Source organism: Corythoichthys intestinalis, chromosome 12 (genome assembly GCF_030265065.1).
Source record: "Corythoichthys intestinalis isolate RoL2023-P3 chromosome 12, ASM3026506v1, whole genome shotgun sequence".
NCBI classification, from domain to species: domain Eukaryota; kingdom Metazoa; phylum Chordata; class Actinopteri; order Syngnathiformes; family Syngnathidae; genus Corythoichthys; species Corythoichthys intestinalis.
Window position 1 is genome coordinate 14,275,960 of NC_080406.1, and position 10,274 is coordinate 14,286,233.

Genomic DNA, 10,274 nt, shown 5'->3' on the forward strand with positions numbered 1-10,274 from the left:
GAATGATCCAATGTTGTCCTAAATGGCCGATGATGATAAACAGAATCCACCTGTGTGTAATCAAGTCTCCGTATAAATGCACCTGCTCTGTGATAGTCTCAGGGTTCTGTTTAAAGGGCAGAGAGCATTATGAAAACCAAGGAACACACCAGGCAGGTCCGAGATACTGTTGTGGAGAAGTTTAAAGCCGGATTTGGATACAAAAAGATTTCCCAAGCTTTAAACATCTCAAGGAGCACTGTGCAAGCCATCATATTGAAATGGAAGGAGCATCAGACCACTGCAAATCTACCAAGACCCGGCCGTCCTTCCAAACTTTCTTCTCAAACAAGGAGAAAACTGATCAGAGATGCAGCCAAGAGGCTCATGACCACTCTGGATGAACTGCAGAGATCTACAGCTGAGGTGGGAGAGTCTGTCCATAGGACAACAATCAGTCGTACACTGCACAAATCTGGCCTTTATGGAAGAGTGGCAAGAAGAAAGCCATTTCTCAAAGATATCCATAAAAAGTCCCCTTTAAAGTTTGCCACAAGCCACCTGGGAGACACACCAAACATGTGGAAGAAGGTGCTCTGGTCAGATGAAACCAAAATTGAACTTTTTGGCCACAATGCAAAACGATATGTTTGGCGTAAAAGCAACACAGCTCATCACCCTGAACACACCATCCCCACTGTCAAACATGGTGGTGGCAGCATCATGGTTTGGGCCTGCTTTTCTTCAGCAGGGACAGGGAAGATGGTTAAAATTGACGGGTAGATGGATGCAGCCAAATACAGGAACATTCTGGAAGAAAACCTGTTGGTATCTGCACAAGACCTGAGACTGGGACGGAGATTTATCTTCCAACAGGACAATGATCCAAAACATAAAGCCAAATCTACAATGGAATGGTTCAAAAATAAACGTATCCAGGTGTTAGAATGGCCAAGTCAAAGTCCAGACCTGAATCCAATGGAGAATCTGTGGAAAGAGCTGAAGACTGCTGTTCACAAACACTCTCCATCCAACCTCACTGAGCTCGAGCTGTTTTGCAAGGAAGAATGGGCAAGAATGTCAGTCTCTCGATGTGCAAAACTGATAGAAACATACCCCAAGCGACTTGCAGCTGTAATTGGAGCAAAAGGTGGCGCTACAAAGTATTAACGCAAGGGGGCCGAATAATATTGCACACCCTTAAGTGTCACAAAAGCCTCCAGGCGCCTGCGGAATGCTTGACAGGTCTTCTTTATGTAGGATGCTGTCATCTTTTCCCAAGATCTAACAATGGACCTCTCCAAGGCTGCCACAGAAGTTTGTGGCTTCTTACAGGCACTGTCCTCCACAGTTGCCCATATGCTATAATCCAGGGGATTGAGATCTGGACTCTGGGGTGGCCACATATCACCTTGTCAATCAACTTTTTAGTCCGCACAGATCGGGCACTTCAAGACCCAGGTTTTCGTGAGGCTGTTCTAGTATCTTTCAGCTTCTTTTTAACTTTGTAGACTGCACATCTGGATATTCTCACATTTGCTGCGATCTCAGTAGCAAATTCAGGTACCGCTAAAGTTTTCTTCATTTTCAGCAGAAGCACAGGAATTGTAGAGACGAGAGATTACCAGCTGCATTGAGTGACCTTAATGAATCACTTAAGCATGACAAACTATTTAGATATGTTTCAATGGCTTTTAAACAAGCAGTCAACTGAATGTAAACTTTTTTTGGGGTCACCCTGTATATATATGTATATTAGAGTTCCAAAAAATCGATTATTACATGCATCGCGATTCGACACGTGACGATTCGATTACGATTCATAAAGGTTCAAAAACGATGTTTTTCCCTCAATACTTTATAGCAGCCGCTCATAGTAGAACGAAATTCAAGACCCGTCTGCTGCTGGGCACCTTTAACAGGCGCGCGCACGTTATGATGGATGCTGCTGGTTACTGAGAGAGAGACTTACGCCTTTTTAAAAGACTGGAAAATAATTTTGTGAATGAGGCTAGAACAGAAGTGCAACCCGGTGGTCGCGTTTTTGAGCGTAAGTTATTTTTTTAGAGCAAGAGGGGAAGAGAGCTAGTTCGTTTCTCCTTGTCATTTAGATGTCCAGCAGTAGTTTTACGGCATTTCGACTGAAAAATGTCCTGAGAGGGTTGCTAAGACCCGTGTGCATCTAAAAGAGGTGAGTACACGAATGTTTAGCCTTAATTGTTGTTTTTTTTGAGATGTTTATAGTTAGTGCCGAGCGCTAAGCTAATTAGCTAATTTGCTAACGTGTATTTCATATGCAGAACATGTAAAACCACGATTAAATACAGCGGTAACACTTCAAACATGCGAAATAGTACAGAATTCTGTGAAAACCAAGTATATTGGTTAAACCAAGTTTTATCTCTAAAGACACTTCATTTCCAGAAAATGTGCAATTCATTCCACCTGTGTAAATGTTTATGTATTGTTGGGAGAAATAAGTACTCCCTTTAAAATGATTATTGTTTTTGCACTTTCTTGTAAAAAATAAATAAATAAAAAAGCAGCTTAAGGGGAGCTTTTTGTTGTATGGGCATGTTTCCATCGTTCCTGTTAAATCATTAGGATATCTTAAATAAATAATGGGAATAAATTTGTTTCGCTACTGTATTAAGTAGTAACGTAAGATGCATTGATAATCGTGACAATCGCGATAACCGTCAATACCGCGACCATCGTTTAATAATCGGAACGTAGCACCCTGAATCGTAATCGAATCGAATCGTGGGGTGCCTAAGATGGCACACCCCTAATATATATATGGGCTGCAGCTATCAATTATTTTAGTAGTTGATTACTCGATGAACTAGTTAGTTTGAATAATCGAGTAATCAAATAAGGAACATAAAAAAATTAAAATACCTGAGCTGAGCATCAAATGGTATAAAAAATAAATGCGGATATAAGTACAACAAAACAACAATTGACTAACTTACATAGCAAACGTCCACTAGCTTAAATGTTATAAAATCCTAACATTTTGTTTTTAACAATGCTCTTAACAATGGTTCAAACGCATATTCACACAAAAAAAACTAAATTACGAATGCATTAAAAAACATTAGATTAAACAAAAACTGAGCTTATGTTGGTCTTAACAGTGGGCTGCTGGATTTGGATTACGCCATGTGAAATTAGTTATGTGATATTCACTGTTGATACAAGAAGGCAGTGTATCCACCCAAATCAATAAAACTGAATGCAAACATTTTCAAAACAAACCATTACAACGCCACTTTAATTAAACGAATAATCTTTTTTCTAATCGAATTACTCGAGTTAATCGATTAATCGTTGTAGCACTTTTTTTTTTTTCCCACCACAGGATTTGCCCAACCCAATCAAATTCCTTCTCTCCTCACTGGTCATTCTTGAATTCTTCACAAGCCTCCTATTTTTGCCATATGTGCTTTCCAATAAAATAAATGCATGATAATGAATTTATTTCAGCAGCAATTGTTGTGTTATTCTTTAAAGTCGTGCAATATTATTACATAATTGGATATACATTATAATTTCAACTTTTAGTGCGTAATCATCAGTATGTTGATATTCGTGTTTGCTTCAAGATGCATTCTTGTTGCTTGGGGAGGGACTAGGAAGACTTGTTATGACTTCTGTTTTAGTACAAAGCTTGCATCATATTACCCTTTTGTTTCACACCTTTAATTGCAGATACGTCATTATGGGGCACTAAAAGCAAGAGGTGTGAAACTTATCAGTGTGTGCGTGCATGCGTTTGCGTGTGAGTGTGCATTTAGTAGTACCACATCGAGTGTGTATTGTCTAGAGGTTGTTGTATTTTGTATGGGTGTGTGAAGTTTACATCATGAACTTTAATTACACTTAAAATGAAAAACATACATTTGTTTACGTACACGCACGCATACACCCACTCACACACATTCTCTCATTGCATCCTCTTCAAATAATCTTGTTTCCCCCTGTTCTTTGCAGCAATGTAAATTTAAATAGAATTGTTTATGAGTTAATACTATATATTGAAGAAAAAAACATATCCTATCCACTTTAGCATCTTTATATCTTTCCATCCTTTGCTCAGTATAACCATCTGTCTTCGTACATGCCGTTGTACCTGGCGATTACAATTACTGCTGTGTCGAATGTTCCAAAGCTGTGTTTTTTTTAGCTTTTCTCTATGCCTGCACAATACTAGTCCTTCTCAAAAAATAGCATATTGTGATAAAGTTCACTATTTTCTGTAATGTAATGATAAACATTACATACAATAATGCTAAACATTTTACATACATTACACAAATCTAAAGTAGTTCAAGCCTTTTATTTAGGGTTGTTCCGATCATGTTTTTTTTGCTCCCGATCCGATCCCGATCGTTTTAGTTTGAGTATCTGCCGATCCCGATATTTCCCGATCCGATTGCTTTATTTTTGCTCCCGATTCAATTCCAATCATTCCCGATAATTTTTCCCGATCATATACATTTTGGCAATGCATTAAGAAAAAAAAATGAATAAAACTCGGACGAATATATACATTCAACATACAGTACATAAGTACTGTATTTGTTTATTATGACAATAAATCCTCAAGATGGCATTTACATTATTAACATTCTTTCTCTGAGAGGGATCCACGGATAGAAAGACTTGTGACTTTGTATATTGTGACTAAATATTGCCATCTAGTGTATTTGTTGAGCTTTCAGTAAATGATACTGCAGCCATTTAACTTTCTGCCCAAATGCATGATGGGAAGTGGAACCATGACTGTGCGTCGTGCTACCAATTGATATATCTTCTCTGCGTTGGGAAAAAACTTGAGGTATTAAGACAAAGATCAATTGCCACCTTGTTTCCCCACATTGCTTCCCATGATATTTCTAATCATAGGGAGAGGGATTGCAAGGCTTTAGCCAATTAAAAAAAGGCTCCAAAGGCTGCCAAAATTCACTGTACTCATTTTGCGCTGCCTTTTATCTCTCTATAAAGGTAAAACGGCGTCATTACAGATTGAGCGCGAAAATGAGTGAGAGGGTCGTGCAGCGCATACATTAATTGCATTAAATACTTTAACGAGACACATTCTTAAATAAATTAATTGCCGCCGTTTTGGGGATATTTTTGATAACCCTACCTTAAGCCTAGACTAAAGACTCTGGATGAGTGTAACATATTGTGTCTGTAACGTTAAATACAATTAGAAAACAATTTAATTTAAAAAAATATATATATACTGTATATTAAAAAAAGGCATTGCCGATAGTTTTTTTGCCGATTCCGATACTTTAAAAATGACGTGATCGGACCCCCGATCGAAAATAGCATATTTCATCCGACCAATACAAAAAAGTGTTTTTGAATAAAAAATGTTAGAGTTGAAGCTAGGTTTATGTACACCTAGCTTGGCTAAAAAGAACACGCAGGAAGTCGATGTAGCTTTTGTGGAGGTTGGTTGCTGCTCCCCCCCAAGCTGCTGTGAAGCAGCCTTATTTATTCAGGGGAAAACAATAGGATGGGAGGGGTCAGGAAGGCATCATGGGACATTGAGTAGATCACATGAGGGCCACATGGCCCAGAACAAAGGAAAGGCTAACTAGATAGAGGTTATCCTATCTGGTACCTAACTATAAGGAAAGCATAAATGTTAACGCTATGCACAACAATTCCAACACAAAATAAGTCAACCCTATGAACTCAATACTTGGTCTGGAATCCTTTTGCAGAAATTCAATGCGGCGTGGCATGGAGGCAATCAGCCTGTGGCACTGCTGAGGTGTTATGGAGGCCCAGGATGCTTCAATAGCGGCCTTAAGCTCATCCACAGTGATGGGTCTGGTGTCTCTCAACTTCCTCTTCACAATATCCCACAGATTCTGTATGGGGTTCAGGTCAGGAGAGTTGGCAGGCCAATTGAGCACAGTAATGCCATGGCCAGTAAACCATTTACCAGTGGTTTTGGCACTGTGAGCAGGTGCCAGGTCGTGCTGAAAAATGAAATCTTCATCTCCATAAAGCTTTTCAGCAGATGGAAGCATGAAGTGCTCCAAAATCTCCTGATAGCTAGCTGCATTGACCCTGCCCTTGATAAAACACAGAAGACCAACACCAGCAGCTGACATGGCACCCCAGACCATCACTGACTGTGGGTACTTGACACTGGACTTCAGGCATTTTGGCATTTCCTTCTCCCCAGCAGCCTTCCTCCAAACTCTGGCACCTTGAATTTGCTTTCATTTGAAAAAAGTACTTTAGACCACTGAGCAACAGTCCAGTGCTGCTTCTCTGTAGCCCAGGTCAGGCACTTCTGCCGCTGTTTCAGGTTCAAAAGTGGCTTGACCTGGTGAATGGGGAACCTGTTGCCCATTTCCAGCACACGCCAGTGCGCGGTGGCTGTGGATGTTTCTACTCCAGACTCAGTCCACTGTTTCTGCAGGTCCCCCAAGGTCTGGAATCGGCCCTTCGCCACAATTTTTCTCAGGGTGCGGTCACCTCTTCTGGTTGTGCAGAATTTCCTGCCACACTTTTTCCTTCCCACAGACTTTCCACTGAGGTGCCTTGATACAGCACTCTGCAGAAATTTCTTTCTGTGTCTTAACCTCTTGCTTGAGAGTGTCAGTGATGGCCTTTTGGACAGCAGTCAGGTCGGCAGTCTTGCCCATGATTGCGGTTTTGAGTCATGAACCAGGCTGGGAGTTTTTAAAGGCCTCAGGAATCTTTCGCAGGGGTTTTGAGTTAATTCGTTGATTCAGATGATAAGGGTAGTAGCTTCTTTAGAGTACCTTTCCACGATATGCTAATTTTTGTAGACAGGGATTTTTGGGTTTTCTTGACTTTTTTTTTTTTTTTTGCCAAAATCGTCAATATTAAAACAATAAAAGGCTTGAACTACTTCAGTTGTGTGTAATGGATCTAAAATATATGAAAGTCTAATGTTTACCAGTACATTACAGAAAATAATGAACTTTATCACAATATGCTAATTTTTTGAGAGGGACCAGTACACTGTTGTCAGTGGCGGCACCAAAGGGGTGTGGCCGCGGCCCCCCTATAAATTTGTTGGACACCCCACTCCCTACCCCACTTGCCAGTATATTGTTAGATTTTTCTGGCCTTTTTACTGAGACAGCATAATAAAAACCTGAAATTATGGCTTTTCATTTTGGGTTGCCATCCCAGGATTTCAGTGGCCCCATCTGGCCCTATAAACAATTTTTGAAGGACCCACTGACTGTTGTGTGTAAATATCATTGACTAAAGATGCATGTTATTCCAGAGGTGAGGAGTATAATAACTGAATGATGCATCACACTCAGGAGCCCCGTATAGGGTAAAAGTGATACTGATTCTAAGGGCCCATGCTCTTATGGGGGGCCACAAAGAAAATTAGAACATTAGGTAATCGTTTGCAAATTTAAATATTAATCATTATAATTTTAATAGGAATAAAAAGAGTTTATTTTTCTTGTTTTGTTTTTGTCAAAAAATAAACACCCACAGAGCATACAGCGGGGCAAATAAGTATTTAGTCAACCACTAATTATGCAGGTTCTCCCACTTGAAAATATTAGAGAGGCCTGTAATTTTCAACATGGGTAAACCTCAACCATGAGAGACAGAATGTGGGAAAAAACAGAAAATCAAGTTGTTTGATTTTTAAAGAATTTCTTTGCAAATCATGGTGGAAAATAAGTATTTGGTCAATACCAAAAGTTCATCTCAGTACTTTGTTATGGACCCTTTGTTGGCAATAACAGAAGCCAAACGTTTTCTGTAACTCTTCACAAGCGTTTCACACACTGTTGCTGGTATTTTGGCCCATTCCTCATGCAGATCTTCTCTAGAGCAGTGATGTTTTGGGGCTGTCGTTGGGCAACATGGACTATCAACTCCCTTCACAGATTTTCTATGGGGTTGAGATCTGGAGACTGGCTAGGCCACTCCAGGACCTTGAAATGCTTCTTACGAAGCCACTCCTTGGTAGCCCTGGCTGTGTGTTTGGGATCATTGTCATGCTGAAAGACCCAGCCTCAGCTTCATACCCTTGATGATGGAAGGAGATTTTCACTCAAAATCTCTCGATGCATGGCCCCATTCATTCTTTCCTTTACACAGATCAGTCGTCCTGGTCCCTTTGCAGAAAAACAGCCCCAAAGCATGATGTTTGCACCCCCATGCTTTGCAGTGGGTATGGTGTTCTTCGGATGCAATTCAGTATTCTTTCTCCTCCTTACACGAGAACCTGTGTATCTACCAAAAAGTTCTATTTTGGTTTCATCTGACCATAACACATTCTCCCAGTCCTCTTCTGGATCATCCAAATGCTCTCTAGCGAACCGCAGACGGGCATGGACGTGTACTGTCTTCAGTAGGGGGACACGTCTGGCAGTGCAGGATTTGCGTCCCTGGCGGCGCATTGTGTTACTGATAGTAGCCTTTGTTACTGTGGTCCCAGCTGTCTGTAGGTCATTCACTAGGTCCCCCCGTGTGGTTCTGGGATTTTTGCTCACCGTTCTTGTTATCATTTTGACGCCACGGGGTGAGATCTTGCATGGAGCCCCAGATCGAGGGAGATTATCAGTGGTTTTGTATGTCTTCCATTTTCTAATAATTGCTCCCAAAGTTGATTTCTTTACACCAAGCGTTTTACCTTTTGCAGATTCAGTCTTTCCAGCCTGGGGCACGTCTACAATTTTGTCTCTGGTGTCCTTCGACAGCTCTTTGGTCTTGGCCATAGTGGAGTTTGGAGTGTGACTTACTGAGGTTGTGGACAGGTGTCTTTTATACCGATCAGGAGTTAAAACAGGTGCCATTAATACAGGTAACGAGTAGAGCCTTGTTAGACCTCGTTAAAAGAAGTTAGACCTCTTTGACAGCCAGAACTCTTGCTTGTTTGTAGGTGACCAAATACTTATTTTCCACTCTAATTTGGAAATAAATTCTTCAAAAATCAAACAATGTGAGTTTCTGTTTTCTTTCCCCTCCAATTTCTGTCTCTCATGGTTGAGGTTTACCCATGTTGACAATTACAGGCCTCTAATCTTTTCAAGTAGGAGAACTTGCACATCAGAGTTAACATTAATCTGTATGAATTTCTCGAACTCCAGGAGGAAGCTGCTTTGAGAGAAATATCCTCTTGTATGTTTTCTACTGTTAATGCTAAACTGTAAGAAATATAGTGAAACAAGGTTTACCACCTTCTCCCCAGTCTTCATTTTTATTTTATTTATGTGGTCTTTAAGAAGCCCAAAGGAGCTTTCATGTTTTTTGTGGAGTTTGGCTGTGCTTGTGGACAAAAGTAGTAGTTTTTTACTTAAAGGAAGGGCCAATTTTTATTTATTTTTGTTGGGGTTAGGGTTATCATCCCCACCAACTTTTAAGCAACCTTATTTGCATTATATAATGACTTCAGGTTTTTGGGATATGTTGTAAGGATAGAATTGACCGTACCATTATTCAGTGAATTACTGTACTTTCATTATGTTCAGACCTATATTGACTCCTTTTCACTTGTTGAATGTTTTCCCCTTAAACGCATGTTTGATTGGCTGATGACTTGACCCCCCCAAACACACACAAACACGCATTCACAGCCCCGACAGAAATACAATATGCCGCCCCCTTCAAAGACGACAGATATTAAGTTTTTTCCTGCCAGTAGCAGCCCCTGTAAGTAATGTAAAAAGACATCAATGTTGTGCAGATGGGGAACACAAGACTAATTTTGTTCCTGAAAGTCCGACCTGCATCAGAATTAACATTAATCTATGTGAATTTCTCGAACTCTAGGAAGAAGCTGTTTTGAGAGAAATATCCTCTTGTATGTTTTCTACTGTTAATGGTTAACCCCCTTTATGTGGTCTTTAAGAAGCCCAAAGGAGCTTTCATGTTTTTTGTTGAGTTTGGCTGTGCTTGTGGACAAAAGTAATAGTGTTTTACTTGAAGGAAGGCTCCCTTTTTATTTATTTTTGTCAGGGTTAGCGTTCCTACCAATATTGAGACCAAACCAACACCCTTGGCCATTAGGTTCGTGCTTTGACACTATATGCTTGATGAATTGCATCATATGAGTGAATGCAATCATTAAAAATAATAATGGAGTGACCAAAAGATGAGGTGAAGGGGCGGGCCTTCATTCATCAATATTTCATTTAATGCCATCACGTGAGTTTGCTGTCCTGCACATGAAGTTATAAAGCTGAGAAGTGGACCGGAGATTGGTTCAGAGTGGCAAGTGGCTTCGCCTGCTCTTTCTTTCTGCTTCCTTCAAACTGGAA